At 37.7% G+C, this 17,500-nt stretch overlaps 1 protein-coding gene across 2 annotated transcripts in view; it reads right to left on the bottom strand.

Moving 5' to 3' along the window:
* The window catches only part of igsf21a (immunoglobin superfamily, member 21a), a 419,808-nt gene that overhangs the window by 49,535 nt on the left and 352,773 nt on the right, over nucleotides 1-17,500 (bottom strand). The gene's annotated exons all lie outside the window — the stretch shown is intronic.

Raw genomic sequence — 17,500 nt, 5'->3', positions numbered from 1 at the left:
ACAGTGTTTATGTTGTGTACATCATTGAACAGTGTTTATGTTGTGTACATTATTGAACAGTGTTTATGTTGTGTATATCACTGAACAGTGTTTATGTTGTGTACATCATTGAACAGTGTTTATGTTGTGTACATCATTGAACAGTGTTTATGTTGTGTACATCATTGAACATTGTTTATGTTGTGTATATCATTGAACAGTGTTTATGTTGTGTATATCATTGAACAGTGTTTATGTTGTGTACATCATTGAACAGTGTTTATGTTGTGTACATCATTGAACAGTGTTTATGTTGTGTACATCATTGAACAGTGTTTATGTTGTGTATATAATTGAACAGTGTTTATGTTGTGTACATCATTGAACAGTGTTTATGTTGTGTACATCATTGAACATTGTTTATGTTGTGTATATCATTGAACAGTGTTATGTTGTGTATATCATTGAACAGTGTTTATGTTGTGTATATCATTGATCAGTGTTTATGTTGTGTATATCATTAAACAGTGTTTATGTTGTGTACATCATTGAACAGTGTTTATGTTGTGTACATCATTGAACAGTGTTTATGTTGTGTATATTATTGAACAGTGTTTATGTTGTGTATATCATTGAACAGTGTTTATGTTGTGTATATTACTGAACAGTGTTTATGTTGTGTATATCATTGAACAGTGTTTATGTTGTGTATATCATTGAACAGTGTTTATGTTGTGTATATCATTGAACAGTGTTTATGTTGTGTATATCATTTAACAGTGTTTATGTTGTGTATATCATTGAACATTGTTTATGTTGTGTATATCATTGAACAGTGTTTATGTTGTGTATATCATTGAACAGTGTTTATGTTGTGTATATCATTGAACAGTGTTTATGTTGTGTATATCATTGAACAGTGTTTATGTTGTGTACATCATTGAACAGTGTTTATGTTGTGTATATCATTGAACAGTGTTTATGTTGTGTATATCATTGAACAGTGTTTATGTTGTGTACATCATTGAACAGTGTTTATGTTGTGTATATCATTGAACAGTGTTTATGTTGTGTATATCACTGAACAGTGTTTATGCTGTGTATATTATTGAACAGTGTTTATGTTGTGTATATTATTGAACATCGTTTATGTTGTGTATATCATTGAACAGTGTTTGTTGTGTACATCATTGAACAGTGTTTATGTTGTGTACATTCTTGAACAGTGTTTATGTTGTGTATATCATTGAACAGTGTTTATGTTGTGTATATCATTGAACAGTGTTTATGTTGTGTACATCATTGAACAGTGTTTATGTTGTGTACATTATTGAACAGTGTTTATGTTGTGTATATCACTGAACAGTGTTTATGTTGTGTACATCATTGAACAGTGTTTATGTTGTGTACATCATTGAACAGTGTTTATGTTGTGTACATCATTGAACATTGTTTATGTTGTGTATATCATTGAACAGTGTTTATGTTGTGTATATCATTGAACAGTGTTTATGTTGTGTACATCATTGAACAGTGTTTATGTTGTGTACATCATTGAACAGTGTTTATGTTGTGTACATCATTGAACAGTGTTTATGTTGTGTATATAATTGAACAGTGTTTATGTTGTGTACATCATTGAACATTGTTTATGTTGTGTATATCATTGAACAGTGTTATGTTGTGTATATCATTGAACAGTGTTTATGTTGTGTATATCATTGATCAGTGTTTATGTTGTGTATATCATTAAACAGTGTTTATGTTGTGTACATCATTGAACAGTGTTTATGTTGTGTACATCATTGAACAGTGTTTATGTTGTGTATATTATTGAACAGTGTTTATGTTGTGTATATCATTGAACAGTGTTTATGTTGTGTATATTACTGAACAGTGTTTATGTTGTGTATATCATTGAACAGTGTTTATGTTGTGTATATCATTGAACAGTGTTTATGTTGTGTATATCATTGAACAGTGTTTATGTTGTGTATATCATTTAACAGTGTTTATGTTGTGTATATCATTGAACATTGTTTATGTTGTGTATATCATTGAACAGTGTTTATGTTGTGTATATCATTGAACAGTGTTTATGTTGTGTATATCATTGAACAGTGTTTATGTTGTGTATATCATTGAACAGTGTTTATGTTGTGTACATCATTGAACAGTGTTTATGTTGTGTATATCATTGAACAGTGTTTGTGTTGTGTATATCATTGAACAGTGTTTATGTTGTGTACATCATTGAACAGTGTTTATGTTGTGTATATCATTGAACAGTGTTTATGTTGTGTATATCACTGAACAGTGTTTATGCTGTGTATATTATTGAACAGTGTTTATGTTGTGTACATCATTAAACAGTGTTTATGTTGTGTACATCATTGAACAGTGTTTATGTTGTGTATATCATTGAACAGTGTTTATGTTGTGTATATTACTGAACAGTGTTTATGTTGTGTACATCATTGAACAGTATTTATGTTGTGTATATTATTGAACAGTGTTTATGTTGTGTATATCATTGAACAGTGTTTATGTTGTGTATATCATTGAACAGTGTTTATGTTGTGTACATCATTAAACAGTGTTTATGTTGTGTACATCATTGAACAGTGTTTATGTTGTGTACATCATTGAACAGTGTTTATGTTGTGTATATTATTGAACAGTGTTTATGTTGTGTACATCATTGAACAGTGTCTATGTTGTGTACATCATTGAACAGTGTTTATGTTGTGTATATCATTGAACAGTGTTTATGTTGTGTATATCATTGAACATTGTTTATGTTGTGTATATCATTGAACAGTGTTTATGTTGTGTACATCATTGAACAGTGTTTATGTTGTGTATATTACTGAACAGTGTTTATGTTGTGTACATCATTGAACAGTGTTTATGTTGTGTATATTACTGAACAGTGTTTATGTTGTGTATATTACTGAACAGTGTTTATGTTGTGTACATCATTGAACAGTGTTTATGTTGTGTATATCATTGAACAGTGTTTATGTTGTGTATATTATTGAACAGTGTTAATGTTGTGTACATGATGAACAGTGTTTATGTTGTGTACATCATTGAACAGTGTTTATGTTGTGTATATCATTGAACAGTGTTTATGTTGTGTACATTATTGAACAGTGTTTATGTTGTGTATATCATTGAACAGTGTTTATGTTGTGTATATCATTGAACAGTGTTTATGTTGTGTATATCATTGAACAGTGTTTATGTTGTGTATATCATTGAACAGTGTTTATGTTGTGTACATCATTGAACAGTGTTTATGTTGTGTACATCATTGAACAGTGTTTATGTTGTGTACATTATTGAACAGTGTTTATGTTGTGTATATCATTGAACAGTGTTTATGTTGTGTATATTATTGAACAGTGTTTATGTTGTGTATATTATTGAACAGTGTTTATGTTGTGTACATTATTGAACAGTGTTTATGTTGTGTATATCATTGAACAGTGTTTATGTTGTGTATATTATTGAACAGTGTTTATGTTGTGTATATCATTGAACAGTGTTTATGTTGTGTACATCATTGAACAGTGTTTATGTTGTGTACATTATTGAACAGTGTTTATGTTGTGTACATTATTGAACAGTGTTTATGTTGTGTATATCATTGAACAGTGTTTATGTTGTGTATATTATTGAACAGTGTTTATGTTGTGTATATCATTGAACAGTGTTTATGTTGTGTATATCATTGAACAGTGTTTGTTGTGTACATCATTGAACAGTGTTTATGTTGTGTATATTATTGAACAGTGTTTATGTTGTGTATATCATTGAACATTGTTTATGTTGTGTATATCATTGAACAGTGTTTGTTGTGTACATCATTGAACAGTGTTTATGTTGTGTACATTATTGAACAGTGTTTATGTTGTGTATATCATTGAACAGTGTTTATGTTGTGTATATCATTGAACAGTGTTTATGTTGTGTACATCATTGAACAGTGTTTATGTTGTGTATATCATGATCAGTGTTTATGTTGGGTATATCATTGAACAGTGTTTATTTTGTGTATATCATTGAACAGTGTTTATGTTGTGTACATCATTGAACAGTGTTTATGTTGAGTATATCATGATCAGTGTTTATGTTGGGTATATCATTGAACAGTGTTTATGTTGTGTATATCATTGAACAGTGTTTATGTTGTGTATATCATTGAACAGTGTTTATGTTGTGTATATCATTGAACAGTGTTTATGTTGTGTATATCATGATCAGTGTTTATGTTGTGTACATCATTGAACAGTGTTTATGTTGTGTATATCATTGAACAGTGTTTATGTTGTGTATATTATTGAACAGTGTTTATGTTGTGTATATCATTGAACAGTGTTTATGTTGTGTATATCATTGAACAGTGTTTATGTTGTGTACATCATTGAACAGTGTTTATGTTGTGTATATCATGATCAGTGTTTATGTTGGTATATCATTGAACAGTGTTTATGTTGTGTATATCATTGAACAGTGTTTATGTTGTGTATATCATTGAACAGTGTTTATGTTGTGTACATCATTGAACAGTGTTTATGTTGTGTACATCATTGAACAGTGTTTATGTTGTGTATATCAAGATCAGTGTTTATGTTGTGTACATCATTGAACAGTGTTTATGTTGTGCATATTATTGAACAGTGTTTATGTTGTGTACATCATTGAACAGTGTTTATGTTGTGTATATCATTGAACAGTGTTTATGTTGTGTATATCATTGAACATTGTTTATGTTGTGTATATCATTGAACAGTGTTTATGTTGTGTACATCATTGAACAGTGTTTATGTTGTGTATATTACTGAACAGTGTTTATGTTGTGTACATCATTGAACAGTGTTTATGTTGTGTATATTACTGAACAATGTTTATGTTGTGTATATTACTGAACAGTGTTTATGTTGTGTACATCATTGAACAGTGTTTATGTTGTGTATATCATTGAACAGTGTTTATGTTGTGTATATTATTGAACAGTGTTTATGTTGTGTACATCATTGAACAGTGTTTATGTTGTGTACATCATTTAACAGTGTTTATGTTGTGTATATTATTGAACAGTGTTTATGTTGTTTACATCATTGAACAGTGTTTATGTTGTGTACATCATTGAACAGTGTTATGTTGTGTATATCATTGAACAGTGTTTATGTTGTGTATATCATTGAACAGTGTTATGTTGTGTATATCATTGAACAGTGTTTATGTTGTGTATATCATTGAACATTGTTTATGTTGTGTATATCATTGAACAGTGTTTATGTTGTGTACATCGTTGAACAGTGTTTATGTTGTGTATATCATTGAACAGTGTTTATGTTGTATACATCATTGAACAGTGTTTATGTTGTGTATATTACTGAACAGTGTTTATATTGTGTATATTACTGAACAGTGTTTATGTTGTGTACATCATTGAACAGTGTTTATGTTATGTATATTACTGAACAGTGTTTATGTTGTGTATATTACTGAACAGTGTTTATGATGTGTATATTACTGAACAGTGTTTATGTTGTGTACATCATTGAACAGTGTTTATGTTGTGTATATTATTGAACAGTGTTTATGTTGTGTATATCATTGAATAGTGTTTATGTTGTGTACATATGTTGTGCAAAGGAAATGTCATACTTTTAGAAAGCTCATCTTGTATTTGACATTCTTTCAATAGTTAAGCGCAAGAAGTCTTCAACTTCAGCCTAAACCTTTTTGCTCTGCAACATTTTCAATTCATGAATGTACAAACTGTTTGTTTATGAAAAACAGTTTGTTTATTTTGTTGTCCACTGACCGAAGAAATGATAAACCAACTAAAAGTAAAAGCAAAATAATGTATGACTTGTTTTTAAGACTTTGATGACTGAGACCTTTTTGGGACCTTAAATCCTCACCCTAATGCTGACAAACATTATTGATAAATATGAAAAAGGCGCCCGCTTGCTCTGATTATTGATCATTGATTAGCAGGAGCGTCTACATCCAAACAATTAGTGGATCTCTTCTCCAACTTGACAGCCGAGTGTTTGGAGTCCCGAGTCTGCTCTGATTGGTCGGCGGCTGCTTTCCTTCACAGGGTTCGGGGGGGGGAACGGCGACAAACAAAAAGTGGTGGTGATGAATGAAAGATTTCAAGCAAAAACGGAGAGAACAACTTGCCAAAACGTAAGCAGTTCTGACATTTAGCAAGATTTGCAGATTTGTTGAATCAGACTCGCTGGAGAAAGCTGCTAAAATATTTACTTCTCGCTTACAGTTGATGTCGCCGCAGCTCCGTCAGTCACGTCCGCATGTGATGAACTACATTTCTTTAATGGGGGAGTGACAGCTACTGCTCTGCCCTAAGAATTATTCCAGAACAGTGTTTTTCAACCACTGTGCCGCGGCACACTAGTGGGTGTGGGAAATGATGCAACTTCACCTAACCGGTCCCAAAAATATTTTTTGCAAACCAAGAATTATAATCTGCCAATAATGTGGTGTTGCTTAGTGTCCATGCTGAATGGAGCTCGGCAGGGCAACCACGTAAGACTCCACGTCAGCAGGGGGCAGCAGCTGCTTCATTGTTTTGTAAAAGTCAGGATGTGTCGGCTGAGACGAGGATGCTTTGTTGTGATCCAGGAATTGATGAAGGTGGACCCCGACTTAAACAAGTTGAAAAAACTCTTCATTTGATACCATTTAGTGGTCAATTGTACGGAATATGTATTCTATTCTACAATCTACTGATAAAAGTTTCAGTCAATCAAATCAATCGATCCCAATATGCAGACCACAGCGGGAGGCAGTGTGCAGGTAAAAAGGTATAATGCTTGAACCAAAAATGAACAAAAGGGAAAGGAAATGGTAATGGCTATGCAAAGCAAAAGTAAAACAGAACTGGCTACAAAGTAAACAGAAACAAAATGATGGACGACAGCAAAAGCTTAGGACGTCCACAAAGTACATCTGTACATGACAATCAACAACGTCCACACAAAGAAGGACAGCAACAACGTAAATAGTCTTGCTTGCTAACACAAAGCAGGTGAGGGGAATAGCGCTCAAAGGAAGACATGAAGCTGCTACAGGAAAACACCAACAAAACAGGAAGAGCCACCAAGAAAACAGTGCAAGAGAAGAAGCAAAGCACTTCACACAGGAAAACAGCAACAAAACAGGAAGGGCCACCAAAAAAACAGCGCAAGAGAAGAACTAAAGCACTACACACAGGAAAACACAAACAAAACAGGAAGGGCCACCAAGAAAACAGCGCAAGAGAAGAACTAAAACACTACACACAGGAAAACACCAACAAAACAGGAAGGGCCACCAAGAAAACAGCGCAAAAGAAGAAGTAAAGCACTACGCACAGGAAAACACCAACAAAACAGGAAGGGCCACCAAGAAAACAGTGCAAGAGAAGAAGTAAAGCACTGCGAACAGGAAAACACCAACAAAACAGGAAGGGCCACCAAGAAAACAGCGCAAGAGAAGAAGTAAAGCACTGCGAACAGGAAAACACCAACAAAACAGGAAGGGCCACCAAGAAAACAGCGCAAGAGAAGAAGTAAAGCACTGCGAACAGGAAAACACCAACAAAACAGGAAGGGCCACCAAGAAAACAGCGAAAGAGAAGAAGTAAAGCACTACACACAGGAAAACACCAACAAAACAGGAAGGGCCACCAAGAAAACAGTGCAAGAGAAGAAGTAAAGCACTACGCACGGGAAAACACCAACAAAACAGGAAGGGCCATCAAGAAAACAGTGCAAGAGAAGAAGTAAAGCACTACACCCAGGAAAACACCAACAAAACAGGAAGGGCCACCAAGAAAACAGCACAAGAGAAGAAGTAAAGCACTACACACAGGAAAACACCAACAAAACAGGAAGGGCCACCAAGAAAACAGCGCAAGAGAAGAAGTAAAGCACTACACACAGGAAAACACCAACAAAACAGGAAGGGCCACCAAGAAAACAGCGCAAGAGAAGAAGTGAAGCACTACACACGGGAAAACACCAACAAAACAGGAAAGGCCACCAAGAAAACAGCACAAGAGAAGAAGTAAAGCACTACACACAGGAAAACACCAACAAAACAGGAAGGGCCACCTAGAAAACAGCGCAAGAGAAGAACTAAAACACTACACACAGGAAAACACCAACAAAACAGGAAGGGCCACCAAGAAAACAGCGCAAGAGAAGAAGTAAAGCACTACACACAGGAAAACACCAACAAAACAGGAAGGGCCACCAAGAAAACAGCGCAAAAGAAGAAGTAAAGCACTACGCATAGGAAAACACCAACAAAACAGGAAGGGCCACCAAGAAAACAGTGCAAGAGAAGAAGTAAAGCACTGCAAACAGGAAAACACCAACAAAACAGGAAGGGCCACCAAGAAAACAGCGCAAGAGAAGAAGTAAAGCACTGCGAACAGGAAAACACCAACAAAACAGGAAGGGCCACCAAGAAAACAGCGCAAGAAAAGAAGTAAAGCACTACACACAGGAAAACACCAACAAAACAGGAAGGGCCACCAAGAAAAACAGCACAAGAGAAGAAGTAAAGCACTACACACAGGAAAACACCAACAAAACAGGAAGGGCCACCAAGAAAACAGCGCAAGAGAAGAAATAAAGCACTACACACAGGAAAACACCAACAAAACAGGAAGGGCCACCAAGAAAACAGCGCAAGAGAAGAAGTGAAGCACTACACACGGGAAAACAACAACAAAACAGGAAGGGCCACCAAGAAAACAGTGCAAGAGAAGAAGTAAAGCACTGCGAACAGGAAAACACCAACAAAACAGGAAGGGCCACCAAGAAAACAGCGCAAGAGAAGAAGTAAATCACTGCAAACAGGAAAACACCAACAAAACAGGAAGGGCCACCAAGAAAACAGCGCAAGAGAAGAAGTAAAGCACTACACACAGAAAAACACCAACAAAACAGGAAGGGCCACCAAGAAAACAGTGCAAGAGAAGAAGTAAAGCACTACGCACGGGAAAACACCAACAAAACAGGAAGGGCCATCAAGAAAACAGTGCAAGAGAAGAAGTAAAGCACTACACACAGGAAAACACCAACAAAACAGGAAGGGCCACCAAGAAAACAGCGCAAGAGAAGAAGTAAAGCACTACACACAGGAAAACACCAACAAAACAGGAAAGGCCACCAAGAAAACAGCGCAAGAGAAGAAGTAAAGCACTACACACAGGAAAACACCAACAAAACAGGAAGGGCCACCAAGAAAACAGTGCAAGAAAAGAAGTAAAGCACTACACACAGGAAAACACCAACAAAACAGGAAGGGCCACCAAGAAAACAGCACAAGAAAAGAAGTAAAGCACTACACACAGGAAAACACCAACAAAACAGGAAGGGCCACCAAGAAAAAAGCACAAGAGAAGAAGTAAAGCACTACACACAGGAAAACACCAACAAAACAGGAAGGGCCACCAAGAAAACAGCGCAAGAGAATAAGTAAAGCACTACACACAGGAAAACACCAACAAAACAGGAAGGGCCACCAAGAAAACAGCGCAAGAGAAGAAGTGAAGCACTACACACGGGAAAACACCAACAAAACAGGAAAGGCCACCAAGAAAACAGCACAAGAGAAGAAGTAAAGCACAACACATAGGAAAACACCAACAAAACAGGAAGGGCCACCAAGAAAACAGCGCAAGAGAAGAACTAAAACACTACACACAGGAAAACACCAACAAAACAGGAAGGGCCACCAAGAAAACAGCGCAAAAGAAGAAGTAAAGCACTACGCACAGGAAAACACCAACAAAACAGGAAGGGCCACCAAGAAAACAGTGTAAGAGAAGAAGTAAAGCACTGCAAACAGGAAAACACCAACAAAACAGGAAGGGCCACCAAGAAAACAGCGCAAGAGAAGAAGTAAAGCACTGCGAACAGGAAAACACCAACAAAACAGGAAGGGCCACCAAGAAAACAGCGCAAGAGAAGAAGTAAAGCACTACACACAGAAAAACACCAACAAAACAGGAAGGGCCACCAAGAAAACAGTGCAAGAGAAGAAGTAAAGCACTACGCATGGGAAAACACCAACAAAACAGGAAGGGCCATCAAGAAAACAGTGCAAGAGAAGAAGTAAAGCACTACACACAGGAAAACACCAACAAAACAGGAAGGGCCACCAAGAAAACAGCGCAAGAGAAGAAGTAAAGCACTACACACAGGAAAACACCAACAAAACAGGAAAGGCCACCAAGAAAACAGTGCAAGAGAAGAAGTAAAGCACTACACACAGGAAAACACCAACAAAACAGGAAGGACCACCAAGAAAACAGTGCAAGAAAAGAAGTAAAGCACTACACACAGGAAAACACCAACAAAACAGGAAGGGCCACCAAGAAAACAGCACAAGAGAAGAAGTAAAGCACTACACACAGGAAAACACCAACAAAACAGGAAGGGCCACCAAGAAAACAGCGCAAGAGAAGAAGTAAAGCACTACACACAGGAAAACACCAACAAAACAGGAAGGGCCACCAAGAAAACAGTGCAAGAAAAGAAGTAAAGCACTACACACAGGAAAACACCAACAAAACAGGAAGGGCCACCAAGAAAACAGCACAAGAGAAGAAGTAAAGCACTACACACAGGAAAACACCAACAAAACAGGAAAGGCCACCAAGAAAACAGCGCAAGAGAAGAAGTAAAGCACTGCGAACAGGAAAACACCAACAAAACAGGAAAGGCCACCAAGAAAACAGCGCAAGAGAGGAAGTAAAGCACTACACACAGGAAAACACCAACAAAACAGGAAGGGCCACCAAGAAAACAGCACAAGAGAAGAAGTAAAGCACTACACACAGGAAAACACCAACAAAACAGGAAGGGCCACCAAGAAAACAGTGCAAGAAAAGAAGTAAAGCACTACACACAGGAAAACACCAACAAAACAGGAAGGGCCACCAAGAAAACAGCACAAGAGAAGAAGTAAAGCACTACACACAGGAAAACACCAACAAAACAGGAAAGGCCACCAAGAAAACAGCGCAAGAGAAGAAGTAAAGCACTGCGAACAGGAAAACACCAACAAAGTGAAAATAAGGCACGACGACCTGGTGGAATAAAATGTTTTAACTGTTTCTGCTGGTCCTGTTCCTCTTTATTTTTTAATGAAAAATGTGCCTCGCCTCAAAAAAGGTTGAAAAAGTGTTGTAGAAGTTTGTTGCCGTGGTAACGTGAGAAGCGGCAGCAGTTTTTTTGAATGCTTGCCACTTCTTCTCATCAGATGTTATTTAACATTTCATCAAACAGATGCTGACTAAATGAATGTTTTACTTTGGAATCTTTGTCAATTGTCGCTGCTTTTGTGTTCGTTAAGAAATGTTCATTCTTAAAAACCAAACATTTAACTCTCAGCTGTGTTGTTCACTTCTGGGGGCGGTGTGGCAAAGTTGGTAGAGTGGCTGTGCCAGCAATCTGAGGGTTCCTGGTTCAATCCCCACCCTCGACCTTCCTGGTCACGTCCGTTGTGTCCTTGGGCAAGACACTTCACCCTTGCTCCTGATGGGCCCTGGTGAGCGCCTTGCATGGCAGCTCCCTCCATCAGTGTGTGAATGTGTGTGTGTGAATGTGTGAATGTGGAAATAGTGTCAAAGCGCTTTGGGCTCCTTAAAAAGTCCTAAAAGCGCTATAGAAGTCCAACCTATTTAGCATTTAGCATCTGTGTTTGGTTGGCAAGCACCTAGCCGATCACACAACAGACTTAAGGTAACGTGTGGAGTTCCCCAGGGTTCGGTCCTTGGCCCTGTACTCTTCAGCATCTACATGCTGCCGCTAGGTGACGTCATAAGCAAATACGGTGTTAGCTTTCACTGTTATGCTGATGACACCCAACTCTACATGCCCCTAAAGCTGACCAACACGCCGGACTGTAGTCAGTTGGAAGCGTGTCTTAATGAAATTAAACAATGGATGTCCGCTAACTTTTTGCAACTTAATGCCCAAAAAACGGAAATGCTGATTATCGGTCCTGCTAGACACCGACCTCTATTTAATAATACAACTTTAACATTTGACAACCAAATAATAAAACAAGGTGACTCTGTAAAAAATCTGGGTATTATCTTCGACCCAACTCTCTCCTTTGAGTCACACATTAAAAGCGTTACTAAAACGGCCTTCTTTCATCTCCGTAATATCGCTAAAATTCGCTCCATTTTGTCCACTAAAGACGCCGAGATCATTATCCATGCGTTTGTTACGTCTCGTCTCGATTACTGTAACGTATTATTTTCGGGTCTCCCCATGTCTAGCATTAAAAGATTACAGTTGGTACAAAATGCGGCTGCTAGACTTTTGACAAGAACAAGAAAGTTTGATCATATTACGCCTGTACTGGCTCACCTGCACTGGCTTCCTGTGCACTTAAGATGTGACTTTAAGGTTTTACTACTTACGTATAAAATACTACACGGTCTAGCTCCAGCCTATCTTGCCGATTGTATTGTACCGTATGTCCCGGCAAGAAATCTGCGTTCAAAAGACTCCGGCTTATTAGTGATTCCTAGAGCCCAAAAAAAGTCTGCGGGCTATAGAGCGTTTTCCGTTCGGGCTCCAGTACTCTGGAATGCCCTCCCGGTAACAGTTCGAGATGCTACCTCAGTAGAAGCATTTAAGTCTCACCTTAAAACTCATCTGTATACTCTAGCCTTTAAATAGACCTCCTTTTTAGACCAGTTGATCTGCCGCTTCTTTTCTTTTTCCTATGTCCCCCCCTCCCTTGTGGAGGGGGTCCGGTCCGATGACCATGGATGAAGTACTGGCTGTCCAGAGTCGAGACCCAGGATGGACCGCTCGTCGGGACCCAGGATGGACCGCTTGCCTGTATCGGTTGGGGACATCTCGACGCTGCTGATCCGCTTGAGATGGTTTCCTGTGGACGGGACTCTCACTGATGTCTTGGAGCCACTATGGATTGAACTTTCACAGTATCATGTTAGACCCGCTCGACATCCATTGCTTTCGGTCCCCTAGAGGGGGGGGGGGGGGGGGGGGGTGCCCACATCTGAGGTCCTCTCCAAGGTTTCTCATAGTCAGCATTGTCACTGGCGTCCCACTGGATGTGAATTCTCCCTGCCCACTGGGTGTGAGTTTTCCTTGCCCTTTTGTGGGTTCTTCCGAGGATGTTGTAGTCGTAATGATTTGTGCAGTCCTTTGAGACATTTGTGATTTGGGGCTATATAAATAAACATTGATTGATTGATTGACTTTGCATGAAGTTGAAGTCTCACAATTTCAATTCCACACATTTTGCTGAAGTGATCAAGCGTCCATAAAAAGCAAAGCTGGCCCCTGTGCCGGAAGCAGCAAAGATCAAAAGAAGGCAGTGGTGATAAATACAAGTTTTCATATGACTTTGTGTACATAAACAGTTCATGGCCCAGAAAAGACCTCAGAAGTCAGCTAATATTTGGACTACGAGCTAAAAATGTAGTTTTGCCTCGATAGCAAAGTGACAGCATGTCAACATTCTAGCAGAGAATCTCAGAAAAAATCAAGAATATGGAAATGGTGAAGCGTCTACAGGAAGTTTGGACTGATTGACGACGGGGACTTTAGGAAAGATGCCAGCCTTTTTGATTTTGCTCAGGCCAGATTTTTAACAACTAAGTAGGACGCCAAGGTCTGCTGTCAGTCTGCATTGACTCACCTGCTACAACAAAAAGGAGTGTCCCTTTTTCCGCTATTTGAGACTCAGTAGAACCACCCTAATTACCCAGATTCAGACTCTGGTCGGTAATTTTCCTGGCAGACGGGGAAGTGAACACGCCTCCAAAGCAGCAAGTCGGGGGGAACAGATGGTGAAGCCAGGGTCGGTTGGAGAAGAACCACACCCAGGTAGAGCGACACATGATGATTGTCTGACTACGTTCTGGATGGCATCTGTCCAGTTCAAAGTTTCTAGCGGGATTCTTGCTCTCATCCTGAGGTGGAATGTCTGATTCTCAGAGATCAGGAAGAACTCTGCTAACATTTCACCTTTGAAGTGTTAATTGGAAATAGTGGACGCCATCTTTGTTTGTGGTTTAGCAAAAAAAGAGACGGGCTTCGTCCTTTCATCTCGTGGATGACCCACAAAACCCAAATACTTTCCCCCCAAAAGTTGACTGTTGTGTTCTTCATTCAATTCATTCTTTCATCGCATAAATATAAACCCTGCAATTGTTTAGTCTTTTGAAAAGAAAGACAATTGATATGATAAATGGAGTGTTGTTGGCAGTTTTGGGAGTTTTTTTTTTTTTTGAGTGCTTTATTGTAATCTGTCACCTGACTTCTTCCCGAGGGTGAAAGCAGAGGTGGTCAACCAAGCCAAGATGTTTGGTTGACCAGGCAAGCAGCACGGGAACTATCTGAGTACAAACAAGTCTTAAATATTCCTGCAAATACGAGCAATATGCAATGGTTCCTAAACCTTATAAAATAATATCAAGGGTGCTGGGATCAGACCATCTTTAGACAGCTTTGTTGTTGCAAGACTGATCTGAGAACAGTCACATTCCCAGACATATCAACTATTGTGCTCCAGACATCATTCTACACCACAAAACAGATGAAAGCTGTAAAAGCATGGAGGTCTACAACTTCTTTGTGTGTGTCTGGGTCAAGGACTTTGGTATCAACACTCTCCTGGATAAATATGTATCGTTTTTCTGAGGGTCGTTTTCTATTTCATGATTTAACTTCATGTCCACAGCCATGTTTGTTGTTGTTGTTTTGCACGCATCGTTTACAAGTAGCTTGTTTTCCTGTATTTATCAAAATATAACTATAGATGTCAACATTGTGTATGTGCTGAAAGATTAATGTATTATTGTTTATCAAAATATAACTGTAGTTGTCAACATTGTGTATGTGCTGAAAGATTCATTTATTATTGTTTATCAAAATATAACTGTAGTTGTCAACATTGTGTATGTGCTGAAAGATTCATTTATTATTGTTTGCCAAAATATAACATTTGATGACATCATTGTGTATGTGCTGAAATAATAATTTATTATTGTTTATCAAAATATAACTATAGTTGTCAACATTGTGTATGTGCTGAAAGATTAATGTATTATTGTTTATCAAAATATAACTATAGATGTCAACATTGTGTATGTGCTGAAAGATTCATTTATTATTGTTTATCAAAATATAACTGTAGTTGTCAACATTGTGTATGTGCTGAAAGATTCATTTATTATTGTTTGCCAAAATATAACATTTGATGACATCATTGTGTATGTGCTGAAATAATAATTGATGATTGTTTATCAAAATATAACTGTAGTTGTCAACATTGTGTATGTGCTGAAAGATTCATTTATTATTGTTTGCCAAAATATAACATTTGATGACATCATTGTGTATGTGCTGAAATAATAATTGATGATTGTTTATCAACATATAACTGTAGATGTCAACATTGTGTATGTGCTTGAAGATGAATTCATGATTGTTTATTGAAATATAACTAAAGTTGTCATCATTGTGTATGTGCTGAAAGATTCATTTATTATTGTTTATTGAAATATAACTAAAGTTGTCATCATTGTGTATGTGCTTGAAGATGAATTTATGATTGTTTATCAAAATATAACTATAGATGTCAACATTGTGTATGTGCTGAAAGATTCATTTATTATTGTTTATCAAAATATAACTGTAGTTGTCAACATTGTGTATGTGCTGAAAGATTCATTTATTATTGTTTATCAAAATATAACTAAAGTTGTCAACATTGTGTATGTGCTGAAAGATTCATTTATTATTGTTTATCAAAATATAACTAAAGTTGTCAACATTGTGTATGTGCTGAAAGATTCATTTATTATTGTTTATCAAAATATAACTAAAGTTGTCAACATTGTGTATGTGCTGAAAGATTCATTTATTATTGTTTATCAAAATATAACTAAAGTTGTCAACATTGTGTATGTGCTGAAAGATTCATTTTTTATGATTGTTGTCCGTGGTAAACACTGAGCTTTTTCAAGTTTTCCTCGGATTCAAATTCTTTTATTTAGACTTGCTGAGTTGGTGCTTTTCCAAACACTCATAGTTAACATTTGTTTAAGAACTACAAATAATATCAAGGTAATACTTCAAAGGGAAACAATAAAGGTAAAAAGTATATCAAAGAAATGTTTAAAGAAGTGATGACTGCATTCTTCCTCTCTGCTCCCTGAGTGTCAGCTACTTTTCTCGTCTTCTTTCATAAAACCTTGCGCTCTTTCTCCTGTTTTGATTACCTCTCGAGGAACTCTGAAAAAACGTTTATCCTTTTCGCGATCTGAACGAGTCGTACAGCCGAACACATCACAAGCGTAGGGAATTTTTTCTTCAAGAAAGGCAAAATGGCGCTTCGTACCATTGAGAAGAGAGCTAGCTTGACCGCCAGGTGTATTTAATGGCGGGACATCAGTTAAATCTCAGCAAGAAGCGAAATAGACATATCCCCGTTTACCTGCGCTCATCTATACCTTGTCGTACATGAAATGTAAGAGTGTAACATTGTAGTGCTTAGAGCAGGGCTAGGGAACCTATGGCTCTAGAGCCAGATGTGGCTCTTTTGATGACTAGATCTGGCTCTCGGGTAAATCTGAGCTGACGTTGCTTAACACGATAAATCATGAATAATTCCACTTGTAATCACAGTGTTAAAAAAAACATTCAAAATATAAAACATTCTCATGCTTTTTTATGTTCAAGAAGTTGCGTTAATGGTAAGAAGTCATTTATTTATAATTGGTTAGTGTGGGGCTTGCCCTCCTGGGGGTTCTTCAGACCACCAAGAGCCTGTTTTAGGGTTACAATATTGTTTTATTTTATTTTTCTCTCAGTTGCTTTCCAGCAATTGTCTTTTTCTCTTTCGTCCTCACTCGCGCTCTGGCTCCAGCCCCAACCCTGTCTCTCCTCCTGGCTGCTGCTTATAACAGAGCGACAGGTGATTAGATAAAAAGGCCCAGGTGGGCTGTCTATGCACCTGTCGCTGATTTCGAGGCCGGTCCTGGCAACATCCCGCTTTGCTGCAGGCCCGCAGGCCACGCCCCCTCCAAAGTTAACTTCAGAATAACAATGTTAATACAAAGAATAAGAGAGTTATTATACGCTGGAAATGTTGGTCTTACTTAAAAATGTACGCCTTTAGTTGTGTTCAGTGTTAAAAAATGTTTTATATGGCTCTTAGGGAAATACATTTTAAAATTTTGGGCTTCTGGGCTCTCTCAGTCAAAAAGGTTCCCGACCCCTGGGTTAGAGTGTCCGCCCTGAGATGGGTAGGTTGTGAGTTCAAACCAAAGACTATAAAAATGGGAGCCATTACCTTCCTGCTTGGCACTCAGCATCAAGACTTGGAATTGGGGGTTAAATCACCAAAAATGATTCCCGGGTGCGACCACCGCTGCTGCTCACTGCTCCCCTCACCTCCCAGGGGGTGATGGGTCCAATGCAGAGGGTAA

Source organism: Nerophis ophidion, linkage group LG02 (genome assembly GCF_033978795.1).
Source record: "Nerophis ophidion isolate RoL-2023_Sa linkage group LG02, RoL_Noph_v1.0, whole genome shotgun sequence".
NCBI classification, from domain to species: Eukaryota; Metazoa; Chordata; class Actinopteri; order Syngnathiformes; family Syngnathidae; genus Nerophis; species Nerophis ophidion.
Note: the sequence above shows the minus strand (reverse complement) of the source record. Positions and strands in the feature narration are given on the sequence as shown.